This window comes from Vipera berus (genome assembly GCF_964194415.1).
Source record: "Vipera berus genome assembly, chromosome: 12".
NCBI lineage: Eukaryota > Metazoa > Chordata > Lepidosauria > Squamata > Viperidae > Vipera > Vipera berus.
Genome location: NC_138215.1, coordinates 19,208,038 through 19,223,520, shown reverse-complemented (window position 1 = coordinate 19,223,520; position 15,483 = coordinate 19,208,038). Strand labels below are relative to the sequence as shown.

Here is a 15,483-nt window from a genome sequence, read left to right as displayed (position 1 = left end):
TAACAGTTAGACTTTATATACCACCCCATAATGCTTTGCAGCATCCTCTGGATGGTTTACAATGTCAGCATTATTTGCACGTTGCCTCCAACAATCTGGGCCCTCAAAGGATGGAAGGTTGAGTCAACCTTGAGCCAGTAAGGATTGAACCTCTAAGCTGTGGGCAGAGTTTGCCTTCAATACTGTACTTTAATCACTGTGCCCACCAGGGCTTTTTTGCCCTCTGTATTGCAATCTATGTGTTGAATTTTTGGCACTTCTCATAATAAGATGCTCCAAACTTTGAGGATCACAACCGGGCTTCTCTTGATTTAGGAAGCCCCAACCCCTGTAGTAGACACAGTTTCTCAGGTTCTCAACCATGAGAAAGAACCACATCTTTGATGCAGGTGAGGTCCCAGTGGGCAGCCCTTCTTACAGCTGAGGCAGGTGAAGGTCCCCCTTTTCCAACCTCCGTTGCTCTCCAGCTGTGCAAATTTGGGAAACACAGGTTGTACTGGTCCATGTTTTCCTTCTGAATGTTGTCCACTGTATCTGAAATTAAAGCAGCTGGGGGGAGGGGAGAAAGAGGAAAGCCCACATGGGCTCTCTCTCCACATGGTGGTGCAAAAGGGGTTCTTATTCCACAGAAAAGGGAAACATGGTCAAAGGCTCAGAATAGCTTTGTTTTCTCTCTCTTGCATTCCTTTTTTTTAAAAAAAATATCCCTCCCAGCAGAAGGAAAGGCTGAGTTAATTATATTGAGTTTATTTCTTCTGTTTTGGTGGGCGATCAATCTTAACAAATTGTATAGCTCCCAGTCTTAGAAGAAAGGGAAAGGGCAAGCGATTTGGTTAGGGAAAGAGAACAAAACAGAAACGAGTTGATTTTTCTAGTGCTTAGATGATTGCAACACCTTCCCTTGGCGCTTCTGTCTTGGTGCAGTCTTGTTAGTCTCTTGGATTCCCTGTCGGGAAGAGATAAGAGGAGTCAAAGATGGAAAAAGAAGTTATAGAAAAACTGCTGGTAGAGCAGATTGATAGCCCTTCTAGGGATGGTGAGAATTGAGTTGTTGGTTTGTTGGTTTGTTTTTGTTTTTTTCTTTAAGAAATAAAAAACCGAGCAAACTTCACAAATGTCTACACAGAACCATTATGGAAACAACTTGTGGTTAAAAAGGACTGGAAGTGAATCCAACCGATTGGTTTGGTGAGAGTTGCAAAGAGACCAGTGATCTAGACATTTGGGGGGGATCAAGGTTTTGGTCTCACTCTTTCTAATCACCATCAATGGCTGGTTGAGGGTAACAAGGTTAAGGAAGCAATGGCCCTTATCAGTGAAGATGAACTTCTGCTTCCAGCAACCAGCAATTTTCTGTCCAGGAGAAAGGATTAAAATGGAGTGGTCCAGAGGTGGTGGTTGTGATGTCAAGTGATAAGCTTTTCTTATTGCTTGTCACAGATCATGAATCAGGCTATTTAATTAAAAGGAGGAAACGGAGTGGGAAAGCAAAGAATAAATGCGGGAAAAATTTGGAAGAAGTGGGTTGTCCACCGTGTAATCCTCCCCTTTTCTTAGAGTGGCTCTTGTTTAGTCATTGGGTACAAATAGGCATCGCAAACCACATCAGCTAATGATATCTGTATCAGGGAGGCTCAAAGCAAAATAATCCAACTGGTATCTGATAGATGGCTGGCTGGCTGGCTGGCTGGATGATGGATGGATGATGGATAGATGGATCATGGATGGATGGATGATGAATGTCTATGGAGATTGCCCATCATCCAGGTCACGGTTGTTCAAAAGGCATCTGGACTTTCTCTGGGCTTTCCTTGAACATGTTTCACTTCTCATTCAAGAAACTTCTTCATTCTTCAGTTTAGAAATTTATTGGATAAGAACTGAAATGTTTTCAAGGAAAAGGCCAGGAAAATCCAGTTGCTTTTTGGAAAAGCCCTTTTGAGATGGATGGATGGACCAACCAACCTAGCAGTGATTGGACAAGGAAGTCTCCAAGCAGAAGTTTGGGGTCATAGGGTTGCCATATTGTGGCTCCCCAGGAATTCCTCTTACGTAAACTGCTCCCCTGGCCTTTTCCTGGTGTTTTCACATAGCCATTAAGACAGATAAGCATTGATAGGCCTGTCCTTCCCTATAAATACTTACAGTCCAATGCATCTTATGACAGCCTTGGTATATTTGTTGAGATGTATGGAAATTTCCAAAACGTTTGGGTTGAGCTGAGTGATTTTGCTCTTCTGTAAACTTATTTACTTATTTTTGCATCTCTGTGTTCTTTTACAGGAATCTGGTCAACACAAAAGACCTTAGCCAGACTGCTGTTCCTGGTAAGTGCTCTGAAGTCTCTCCATTTTATAAGATAGAGTGTTGTGTTTATGTTGCACTCCTGTGGAGATTCATTGCTTATTTTAGTAAAACAGCAGGTAGATTAAAACAAACTTTCATGGTCAGGTAGCTCTGAGCTGCGGCTCATCAGGTATATATGGTGAACCACAAGGGCCTTAAGTAATCTCCTGTTACTAAGTAAAGGCAGTGAACTAAACTAAAACAGTACCATCTAAATGATAATAAAACAAGGATATATTTTCTCATGCAGGCAACACCAGTCGACCAAATCTGGCTTGTTATGAATGACCACACCATATGGGGATCTCACACTGATTTCACAAAGTAATAGTTGTTGGTAGTCAACATTGCCAAAATTAAACAATTTGGCTAAATAATTCCTGAGCCACTGGCTATTTTGTACTGGATCTGTTTGCATTGCATTGCTTTGAAAAAGACATAGGAAGCCTCATAAAAAACAACAACGAGGCACTGATTTTGTAGAAGAGGACCAACTGGAAAATCTATCTCACTTACACTCTATCTTGGCTTGAGGCTTCTGCTGGAATAAAATTGGAATAGAATTTAGAATTAGATTTAGAATTATTACAATTGGAATGGAATGGAATGGAATGGAATGGAATGGAATGGAATGGAATGGAATGGAATAGAGGATGGGATGGGATGGGATGGGATGGGATGCTAGGATTGCCAGCAGAACTCAGTAGGAGCTGTCTATGGTCCTGAAGTGCTGCACAATTGCCCAAGCCCCATCTTAGTCATACTCAAAAGACATCCCTCTGTTTGATAGCTTCCACTTCCCATCTGAACTAGGGACATAAACACACCCACAGTGCAATTTGTGGGGAATGTCAATGTGCTCCTTCAAATGCAACAATTCTCTTCCAGATAAAAAGATTGGTATCTGAGGTGGGAATGCAGGACGGATACAGAAAGGCAGAATGTAGCGATATTGGGGTCCCAGTCTCCTCTGACTTCTTCATTGTAAATGGAGGCAGGAAGAGAAAGTCCCCCTTTCCTTCTTTTCAAGTCAACACCCCGTCTTTCATTCCAGAAGGCTGACCTTGTATTTATTTATTTTTTAAGGGTGTTATTCATACTTTAAGGTTGTGATGAATCAATCTGGTTTGTGTTGCACTTGTATATTTTTCCGGCAAAAGAACAACGAATTGTGGAAAGGAGAGGAGATGTTTGTGAATGTAACAAAGGGAGCAGTAGTCTTTAGAAGAAGAAGGAAAGTCAGCTAGGATGCTTTTTTGGGGGGGGCAGCAAAGCACATTGTGGATGCAAAAAGAGCTTTCCCACATGTATGCTCCCATTGCGTTAGGTCTGCTTCTCTCAGAATTAATGCCTCCAGCAAGGTAGAAATGCTAAACCACTGAAAAATAGTGTAATAGAAAAATCAGCGATGTGTGATGAGGTGGAGCAGAGGTTGCCCAAACCTTTAATATCCTGGCCTGGAATACAAGCTCATCCAGCCCACAGGGCTCAGATAACCTACAAATTAAAGGCTTGTTCTTTTTTTTTAAAAAAAAACCTTAATAAATAACTAAATAAACCACGTTGATTCAGAAGTAGGAGAAGATGCATAATGTCTGCACAGGATACTTCTAAGGTGTTCTTGTTGGTCCAGCTGCTTTCCAAAATTAATTGTTTTAAGATTTTAGAGATCTGTGTGGATTTGGGAGGAGAAGGAAGAACAAAACGGAGATGAAATTTTAAACCAGTCTAATCAATTCAAGCAATACAAAGGGTCAGTTTAGAAGTGACGGATAAATAGTATTTGAAAATTCATTTCCAAATTCAAAGTACAGAGAGTTCCGTCATTAGAGAGGAGCTATTGAAATTAACAGTGGAAAGCCCCCTGGTTCTCAGGCTGAGAAGATGATGACAAAGGATCCATTGACTTCAAAGCACGTCTGGAGCACTTGTGGGCAATCACAAGATCTCTCCTTGTCTGGAGAGGAATTATCAAAAAGTCGGCCTAGTTACTATCTCTTCATTCAACTGCAGTCATCAGATTCAGTTTTTGTGGAGGCGTTTTTCATCCTTCATTGCTTTCCTGGAAGAAATAGGTTAACAGTCTATAGGATTGCAAAGGTTGCTGCAAGTGGGATTTGTTGAATAGTGGGAGGGAGAACAAGGAGTTGGCATTTAATATTTTCCTACTACCTTCACAAATAATTTGCTTTTGTCAAAGAGCAAAGAAGGAAGATGGCTTCCTCCCTCCCTCCCTCCCTCCCTCCCTCCCTCCCTCTCTCTCTCTCTTTCTTTCTCTTTCTTTCTTTCTTTCTTTCTTGCTTGCTTGCTTGCTTGCTTGCTTGCTTGCTTGCTTGCTTGCTTGCTTGATGTGATTCGCCTGAACTTGAGTTAACGTTTCATCCCCTCTTTCTGTAATTGATTCCTCCATGAGTTTTGCGCAGATAATCTTCACTGTGGTCTTTTGCTCATTCCTGGACATTCTTATAGAAGTCATTTGAGCATGCATGCAATTATTTTCCCAGCTTGCTATCGCAAATCAACATACATGGTTGACATCCACAAAACTCCAAACCTTCTCAAATTGCAAGGTTGCTTTTGCTGAAAAGGCTTTCACAGGTGAGGTCAAGAAGAATGTGTCTCGTTGGGCATTTGTACCAGAAGAAATGCCCTTGGGCAGTGTTTCTCAACTTCAGCGACTTTTAAGATGTGTGGACTCACAAAATTCCCCAGCCAGCAAGCTTAAACTTGCTGAGGTTCAGAAACACTGCCCTGGGGGACATGTGCAGTGCAATACAAAGGCCCTCAAAAAAACAACCCCACCCCATATTTCTTTTCATTTTGAACAAATTTCCCCTATTTTCATGCTCCTTGGTGTAATTTTAGTTTCTCTTTTCTTGGATGACCTGAGCCATTCAAGAATGAGCTTCTGACATGATCTTCACCCATCACAGATTGCAAGGTGATGCTCTATTCTTTCAGTGAGAAATGAATTGGTTACCTGGAACTGGGAAAACATGGAGCTGGATGACAAAACCCACTGGGGAGGGTTGGCTCCATGTTGACAAGATGCTGAACCTGATTGCTGCCTTTAACCCATTTTGCACAATACAGTACATTGAACCATAAAGTAGCCAAACAAGCAAGCTTCATGTAACACACGCTCACAGCCTTACAAATCAAACTCAGCATTTTGGCTCATTCTAGGCAACATGGGATCCTCCCCACCTCCCCTCTTTAAGCAAACTGGGCAGCTCAGCCCAGTGCTGAAGGCTCATGGATAGGAGAGATATTTCCAGTTGTTTGTGACTATGTTAAATTAGGAAATTCTGCTGGATTATTGGTAGATATTTTTGCATGGTGGTAGATAGAGCAGTTCTTGGCTGTGGTTGTGCTGGAGATAGGGGTGGACAACTACATCAGAGCAATTCCCATCAGGTTCAAAGGAGAATTAATTCAGGATTGCCGGTAGAAGCTTCTTGGATGTCGTGTAATTCTTCTCAACTATTGTACGGTGGGAGGTGAGTTCTCAATAAACATCTGCAAGATCTGGACTCGGCAGAAATCTAGATTTCTTTGTTCCATCCAAGATGATCATTAAGTGATTTTGGAATAGAAGATTCATGATGGAATGTCCTTTTTTTAGCTAAACCTTCCTCTGATGAAATGCTAGCATACTTCTCCCTCCAAAGTAAGAACAGACTCTTGCTTCTTGAACCACTTTTGGTGCCTTGCCATTGGGTGTTGCACAATTTTTCACCAGCACATGGATGGGAGCACACACAACATAGGAAAGTGAATGGGATCGGATGGATGACCAGGGTCAATTTCTCCTAGTTGGATTTGGAGGGGAGCGTCAGTGGTGGCTCAAGCGGGAAGGAAGTCAACACCAGAGCTGATCAGGTGGAGACACCACAAACGCTGTGTAGCGGGGAGCTTGAAAATTGTTTGGAAAGCAGATTAACAAACCAACTAAGTTCTCCACCCACCTAAACGTAAATGCCCATAACGTGCAAATAAACATGAGATGGGAACCGTTGTTTGCTATCCTAGCCTCAGGAAGGAGAGTGGAGGAGGAGGAGGAACAAGGCTGCCCAGCTGGCAACAGAGTTCTCCTTTGCTGCTGCCTGTTGGCACCAAGCCCAGATGGAAATGATAGTGAGAGTCATGTCCACCTCTCTCTCCAGCAGCAGCCTCGCCTCCATCTGATCTTTTAAGTAGATCCAGAGCTTAGCTGTCAGCGGGCCTTATGCTGAAAGCCTGTTAGGAGCAGATGAGAGGTTTCCTTGTTAAGTGCCCCCATCTTCTTTCACGTTGATGGCAAGCTCTGAAATGAAAAGGGCCTCCTCCTTGCAGTGGCCATCTTCCCTTTTGGCTTTGGTGAATATGGCTACAGGACCTCTTGCAGGGATGGAGGTCTAAGTGATGTGTAGCATCATGGGGCATCAAGAAGCTTGAGCTCCTCCTCATTCTGAACAAACCAGTGGCAGAGAAAACCTTTCATTTTGAGATGATCTTGGAAATACTCTCCTGTTACCCCATTGATTCAGTTCCACTCATTTTATTATGGCATTTAGTCAGCAAGCTTGGTTGATTCATCAGATCTGTGGTCCACCTTTCCTTCAGGAGTATAAAACGCATCTCTGTGAAGTGCCAGGAAAATCAGGAGACCCAGTCAGTTCAAATGGCTATAAAGACTTATTATAAACTCTCCACAAGAATCTGAACTACTAACGGCCATGGAAAATTAGTGGGAGATAAAGAGTAGAAAGAATTCAAGGTGGGCTGGACTTAGATCTCTTGTGGGCACAAAGGGACTCGAGACTGATGACTGTTTGACCCCTCCCTCCCTTAGGCTCAGCCTGGTCATCTCCTACAAACTCCTGTAGCAATTCCTCCTCCTCCTCCTCCTCCTCCTCCTCCTCCTCCTCCTCCTCCTCCAACTTGTTCCCAAGTAATGTCCCTGTGATATTCAGCTGTGTGATACTGATTGACTCTAAACTATCTAGGGGAGCTTCTGAGGCTGTGGGGTGGGTGGGGGGGGGTTGAACAGTTGTCCCTGGAGAGTTCAAAGAAGAAGTGACACAAAGTTGGTGGATTGCAGATAAGTTAAGAGACTTAGATGCTGAGTGCTGGCTTTTATGAGACACACATAATGAATAATATCTGGGGATAATTAGCAGAAATGTGAAGTGCTGACCATAAACAAAGAAATTGCTGATCTCTAGCAAGATCTGAGCTGGGATATTCACTGGGATAGAAGAGGGAGGGAGGCAAAGCCCAGCCAGGCTTACAAGGTTCTGTTGCAGGTAATCCTTGATTGTCGAGCATCATTAGGACCAAAATTTATGTCACTAAGTAACAAAGTCCTAATGTGAGTCACACCCAATTTTACAATCTTTTTTTTTTTTTGCCACAATCGTTAAGCAAATCATCATGGTCATTAAGCAAATCTGGCTTCCCCTTTGTTAGGAGTCTGCTAGGAAAGTCGTAAATACTGATCAGGAGATCCTAGGATGCTTCAACAGTTGTAAATACATGGCAGTTGCTAAATACTCAAATCACAATTAGGTGGATAAGATAAGTTAACCTTTATTGTCATTTTTTAGTCTGAGTACACTGGCTTACATTAAAAGTGAAATTCTGTTGCCTGCTCTCAAAAGAAAGTATATATCTACCCATGCACACACATAACACACATATACACATGCTGTATACATATCTATCTATCTATCTATCTATCTATCTATCTATCTATCTATCTATCTATCTATCTATCTATCCATCATTCTCAATCCTTCTTAGATCCCAGGAAGAACCTCTCCGTATGACTTCCAAATATCATCTTCTTTCTTAGGACATAAGTAATATTTCAGCCCTCTTACCTATTTCTCTCAAGGTCATCTCTCTACAGGATCCTGACCTCTACAGGACCCTTGTCTCCCAGTGAAGGCCACATTAGGAAAGAGGCAACTGCACTCCCGGCCCTGAGAAAATCAGGTAGAAGACCACCTGCTTCCCCCTCCAAAAAATAAATATTCCGATGCCCTTCTTTTTCTCATCCCTTAAAAGGAGTGAGACCCTCACTCCTGCGATAGATCTGAGCTTTGTCTCTTCATTTTCCGTTTTCTGCCGCTCTGCAGATAGGCACCCGTTCATCTTTCAGCATTAAGGAACTTGCTTCTATTATGAATTGTCACCGTGAGATTAAACACCTAAATTCCAATTACAGGACCAGCTGTTCGGCTGCATCACAGCCCCCCTTCCCCCCCCCACAAGGCTAAATGACGCCTGACAGAGGAAGCATCTGAAAATGCTTGGGTGAAGAGCTTTGGAAAGAGCAGGACTAAATAGTTATGGATGGCACCACCTTCCCCTTGAATGATGGTCCTCCTGGGGCCAAACTCAGGGCGATGGGACCACCCCTCACATTTTGCCTCTGTAGATGTAAAAAAGGGAGGAAGGTCTTTAATGGTGGGGGAAACAGACAGGCGAAGGGCGACGAGCCCCTCCTGTAAGTGTTTCTCTCCACCCTTTCCTCGGTTTATGCAATAATCCAGAGAAAGTCCCAAGAGCAGTCAATCAAGAGAAGCCATGGCGGGTGAAATGGAGAAGAAGCATTATGCGTCAGTAATAATTTGAAAGGAACAGGATGGGTGAGGACAGATTCAAAGGGACGTTTGTGCGAGGCTATTTCCAGAGGAGCCAGCGAGATGAACGAAGAGGTAAGATGGAAGAACAGAACCCATCTTTTGTTTGCTCCTGTTACTGGTGAAACTTTGCTCCACCCTTTGGAGCTTCGTGGAAAGAGGACATATTTAGCACCTTGCTACAAAGGAATTTACCTGCTCCCTTTCTCCAAATTTCTCTTCCTGTTGACATTTCAATTTCATTCCCCTACCTAGTACTATCTGGTTTAAATGCATCCCAAAACAAGAAATAGACACCTAGATGTCTAAGACAAAGCCTACAAACAAATTGCAGATGTTCTAAAATGTTTATTTGGAGACACATTTATCAATGAATAAATGGGAACATTGAGAAACACACTGACACCCATTTCTTACCCAAACCCTTATGGTCATTCACCCTTTCTTTTTGGTCCCTTGATGTAGCTCTTTGAATTCATGCAGCCCAAGTTGGAGACCCGGCGCCTCATGATGGGATGAGCTCCTGCCCACCTAGCAGAAGAATAGAATATAACTTTATTACGGTCATAGACCAGCAATAGACATCAATTTTGGGGGTATAGTCATGCTGGCCACATGAACACAGAAATTGTCTTCAGAGAATGCTGGTTCCCTTGGCCAAGAAACAGAGATGAGCAACGCCCTTTAGAGTTGGACATGGCTGATAGGGAAGTCTTTACCTTTACTTTTCTTAATTGACATATTTCGTACTTTAAAGCAAAGGTTCTCAACCTTGGCAGTTTTAAGATGGATGGACCTCAACTCCCAAAATTCCCCAGCGGGCCATGCTGGCTGGAGAATTCTGGGAGTAGAAGTCCATGCATCTTAAAGCAAGAGACATAGCTTTAAAGATTTTCTTCGCTCATCTCAGAGAATATTTGAGGATGGGCAGCTATGGAAATATTACAGACCCAAATCAGACAGAATCCTCGGAACCCTATTCAAGAACTCTCTTCATGTTCCACTTGGAAACAGCTCCTTATTGTGTTTTCTCTGGCTCAAGTTCATCTTCTTGCAATAAACCAGGAAAGTGAGAAGGTCGTTACAAATCTTTCTTTCTTTTCTTTTTTTTGGGGGGGGGGTAATTCATCTCTGATTGCAGGGCAGATCACTTTGACCCCATTGTTGCCAGAAGCATAAAAGTATTCTGTGGCTGTTACATTTTCTGTAAGTAGGTGATGAAAGCCAGAAGTTCAATTCCATATTAAGATACCTAATAGAAAGAACTCAGCACCCTGAGTGCATTGCACACCTGCGGATCTGACCTCTGGCGGAACTGTTCCAGGAGATGAAGGACATTTATTGGCGTTAAAGGCTGCCACATCTTGGGACAAATATGCCTCTCTTGGTTGAAAGGTCTCTCCTTAAACTCCCTTGTAGGATTGTAGAATCTAGACTGAATCATAGAATCATAAAATGAATCATAGAATCATAGAATCAATCATAGAATTGTAGACTGAATCATAGAATCACAGAAGGAATTGTAGAAGCATAGAATCAATCATAGGATCATAGACTCAACCATAGAATCATAGGCTCAACCATAGACAGTCATAGAATCATAGAATCAATCATAGAATCAATCATAGAATCATAGACTCAACCATAGACTCAATCTAGAATCATAGACTCAACCATAGAATCATAGACTCAACCATAGACACAGTCATAGAATCATAGAATCAATCATAGGATCATAGACTCAACCATAGACTCAACCATAGGATCATAGACTCAACCATAGAATCATAGACTCAACCATAGACACAGTCATAGAATCATAGAATCAATCATAGGATCATAGACTCAACCATAGACTCAATCTAGAATCATAGACTCAATCATAGAATCAACCAAAGAACCATTTATAGTCATAGAATCAACCATAGAATCACTCATAGAATCATAGAATCACTCATAGGATCAAAAGGACCTGCACTATCCCTAGTGGATGACAATCCAAGCTGTGTTTAAAAATCTTTGGTGAAGATGAAGAAACCATTCCATGTAGCAAGCTGTTCCACTGGTTGACAGTTCTTTTTGTTCTTCTTCATGTCTCACCTGTATCTCCATCCCTGAAGTTTCACCCATGAGTTCTGGTCTTAGTCTCTGGAGCAAATGAGCAGTCCAACCCGTTTACAATGTGATAAACCATCAGATATTTCAAGATAGTCACCTTGTTCCTGCTTAAGTTTCTTTTCTAAAAGCTGGACCTACCCAGATCTTTTCACCATACCACATAGCACCTGATTTCTAGTCCTTTCGCCCATCTGGTAGCCTTCTCCAGATTTGCTCAATTTATCAATGCATTCTTATAACTGGGGTGTAAAAGCTCTGACTTCTGGAATTCAAGATGAGTGGCTTTCTTCCCATTAAAAATCCATTGCTGTTCCTTCTATTCTCTTTGAGAGCTTTTCAAAGCCATGTTAATAGACTGCAATGTCAATAACAGGGCCTCATGGTATCAAAAGACTCATTTTTATGTAGGCTAAGCTTCCACAAAATACAATCCCCTATCTTCAAGGTGCTGCAAGTGTCTTTGTTGTTTTTGCTATGTGCTTCTGTTGTTATATTTACTCGGGTTTAACTAAGAGTGTGTTGACATTCCTTCTGACTTGGATCATAAGCTCTTTTGATTTGGGATTGCAGCTTTGTGGAGGTATTTCTCCTCCCCCACCCCCGGTCTACAAGTGACTCTACATTGATGAAAGGCTATTCAAAGGCAAGCTACAATTAAGAGAGTTCCAATTTAAGCTGCAATGAAAATAGTTTCCATTGAGGTTCTCTTTGGTGCACTCATTTGTGTGAATAAAACACTACACCATACAGAAAGATTCTTCACATAGTAATCCACGTGAACTCTCAGCACACTACTTGTCTATGGAAGGATGAAAAACTCAGGCAACAGCACAATGGTGAGGTTTAGTTTCACCCTACATAGTAATAAAACTCTTTATCTTTCAAAAACCAGGCCAGACAATTAATATTACATTCAACTCCCCAAAATAACTGAACTTATAGTTATGGAGGTCAACCAAGCTAGATGAAGATGATTCTTCCGTTTGATTCACTTTCCAGGCTAGAAAATAAACCCAGATGATTCTCCTCATTGATGGTGACCATTAATAAACCATGGAGGAAATGTTTTCACATATTTGTTAAGAGTTACACTCTGCCTTGCCATCCAGAAGCTCAAGAACGTAAACAACTATCCCTTCTTCCAATTTTCCCCATCAGAGAAAGCCAGTGAGGTTGGTTGGATTGTGACAAAGACATCTGGGGACGTTCTGGGAGTTGAAGTCCACCCATCTTAAAGTTGCCAAGGTTGAGAAACCCCACGTAAAAGATTTTATTTGCTCATCCCAGGGCATATTTGAGGATGGGCACCTATGGAAACTCAAACCAGAGTGGATCCTCTGAGCCATGTTTGAGACCTCTCTGTATGCTCTTGTTTGGAAGCAGCTCCATGACTGAAAGTGGGGTGTTAGTTTTCCTGCTCCTGGCTCAGCATATCAACCACTCTGCCACCCTACCACTCCATAACTCTTAAAAGACAGATCTCTTCTAACTTGATAAAGCCGATTCATTCAGAGGAATTGCCCGAAGGTATTCGGAATGTCTCATCTGAAAAACAGCCCATGAAATCTTTGCGTGGTGCTCTTGGCGTTCAATAGCTTGAGACAAGCTAGACACTGATTTGGATCTTGTTCACCCTCTCCAAAGGAAAATAGACAATTACAGAGCGGGCCGTGAGCAAATAAGCCATCATCCACGAATGAAGCCCAGGGTCTCGTCCTCACTAATGACAGCCCAAAGAGCTCAGCTTTTAGCAAAAAGCTTCATTAAAAAATTACACTTCAGAATTTAGTCGGAGAGTTTGACAGAGATATTTTAGCAGTATTGTGAAGGAGAAATCAAATGGGTGTTCTATCAGATGGGAAAGCCGTGTGAGTAGGTAGCTGAAGAAGGCAGGAAAAGATGTAGGATGATTCAGAGAAAAAAGAGCAGATAAACAACATCAACAACAGCAGCAAAACGGAAAATAAAAGAAGAGCTTTGAGGGCATCATCACACCATTTCACTGCCCAGAGTCCAGTGGATTTGGAGGAGGCAATAAATTTAGTTCCTCCTCCTCCTCCTCCTCCTCCTCCTCCTCCTCCTCCTCCTCCTCCTCCTCCTCCTCCTTCTTCTTCTTCTCCTCCTCCTCCTCCTCCTCCTCCTCCTCCTTCTCCTTCCCATTGTGACTTAGCAAAGAGCAGGCCACAGCATGTCCCCTCTTTGGGCTTCAGAGACATCCACAGCACAATGATCATCACCATCTGTTCTCCTGGTGGGTCCCCACAAGGTTTCTTGGCCTTAACTTGTCTTAGGCTTGAGTCGAGGGCTCCCTCAGCAAAGAAGCCTATTTCCAAATATTCTATTCTATTCTTGGTCTCTTATATGAACGCAACCGTTGATTATAGAAGCTTCAGTTGACATCCTGATTTCTCTGAAATGATAATAACAAAAAAGGCATCTAAAATGGTGGGTTTGAAATCTTATTCCGGCATGAATCCCACAAAAATATATATGCCTGGGTGGGATGAAGCCCAATCTACAGATCTTTTCACACTGGGAAAAGAGTATTTCTCCCGCCAAACAGATGGCTGTGCTGTCAATCTTGACAGCTCAGATTACCTTTGGAGGGAAAACAGGAAAAGGGTGGGGGGGGAGTCCTCCTCCCACCCCCTACCCACCAGCCCTTCTTTTTTGCAAACAGGTTGCGGTTGCTGCTAGGACTGAAAATACCATGCCCACCACCTGCCCCCATGTTTCTGTAGAATCTCTTTTTCCCCCCCTTGGCGTGGCAGATGGTTTACATAGCCAGAGGGAGGACGGGAGGGGAAGGGAAGGGAAGGGAAGGGAAGGGAAGGGAAGGAAGGAAGGAAGGAAGGAAGGAAGGAAGGAAGGAAGGAAGGAAGGAAGGAAGGAAGGAAGGTTGGTTGGTTCTCAGTATTTTCCTTCTGGAAAGGACCTTACACCATCCTACCTGTCTAGAATCAATCTGAATGCAGAATAAATGTTTTGGTGGTATCAGTGGAAACTTCCCTCCCAAGACCGAGAACAGATTTAGAAGAAGTAATTCTTTTGATCAGGACTTCAAAGAGTTAAATTCTCCTCCCCTGATCCTGATTCTCTCCTTCCCCAACACGTGGCTACAGTTGGCCTTTCAAGCAACTTGATGTGACGCTTTGAGCATCCATCATATGTCAGCAGTATCGCTACAGAGTTGGGGGTGGGGTATTGCAAATGAATGAAAATATACTGGAAAGGAGAAGGGGGGCATGTGTAGAAATCTTACCCCTTCAACATCCTGTGCCATTAGCTCGTGGCAAAGGTCTTCATTCTGGGGGGGGGGGGAGAGCCAGGGAAATAGTACCAAAGTATTCTCAGCAAATATTGAATCCCAAGTAACCAACTGTATTTTAGCCTAGCAAGTTATGTAAATCTGGCAACTCTCCCTCCCTTCCTTCTCCTCCCTCCCCCTTCCTCCCTCCCTTCTCTCCTTCCTTCCCCCTTTTCTCCTCCCTCCCTCCCTCCCTTCTCCCTCCCCCTTTCTCCCTCCCTTCCTTCTTTCCTTCCTTCCTCTCCCTCCCTCCCTCACTCCCCATATCAATTTCTAGCAAGATGGCAAAGGAGGAGGGTTTCACCTAAATGTAAGAATATTGGAAAGCATTGATTTCCTGAAAGAGGCCTCGGTGCTATTATTCATTACATCAGCCGAATGGCTAATATAGTTATTACAGGCAATGAACAGGGGAAAATAGAAAGCCAATTAAAAAAATAATAGTAGCAGTAATAAATGAAGCCTATTGGCTAAAGCTAGGTTGGTTTTCTCACTAATTATTTTGCTACTTCATCAAGTAGGACATGAATTAATTCATGAGGGGCAACATAATTTTTGCCTTGCTTGGCAGTCTTTGGAAGATCTTGGAAGACAATAGGACAAGCATGAGGGTTCCTGCACTTTTAATCCATAATACATAAACCCCATCTGTTCTTATTTCCTAAGAATTCTTCCCAGTTTTAAACACTTCCTTGCATGAAAACAATAATGCGCTGTCTATGATTCAGCCCGATTTCGCTTTTAGGCTAAATTTTTTGGAAAATCTTTTTCCAATATTTGCTAGCAGTCTAGGTTGAGATGGTTGACTTCCATCCATTCTGTGTTGGACCAGCTCAGAAGATAAACCTACCCCTAGCTTGTGTGCAGAAGATTTCCGTTTTCAAGGCTGTTTTCCAAAATAAAATGAGTGGAATTGGCATATTTTGTGACTTGGAAGAACATTTTTCTCAAAGAGATTTCCGAAGGATTCCTGAGACAGTCAGGTCAGATGGCGTCCCTCCTCCACCATGAGTTTCATTCAAGGGCTACAAGTTGCACGCCAATAACCTTTGTGGCTTTCATCCCACGTACATCTCTTAGCTG

The 15,483-nt window shown here is 42.7% G+C and overlaps 1 protein-coding gene across 1 annotated transcript in view; it reads left to right on the top strand.

Moving 5' to 3' along the window:
- Positions 1 to 15,483, top strand: part of LINGO1 (leucine rich repeat and Ig domain containing 1) — a 193,749-nt gene that overhangs the window by 53,056 nt on the left and 125,210 nt on the right. Inside the window, exon 2 of the mRNA XM_081337729.1 lies at positions 2,284 to 2,327. The gene's annotated coding sequence lies outside the window, so the exon portion shown is untranslated. The remainder of the gene's footprint in view (positions 1 to 2,283; positions 2,328 to 15,483) is intronic.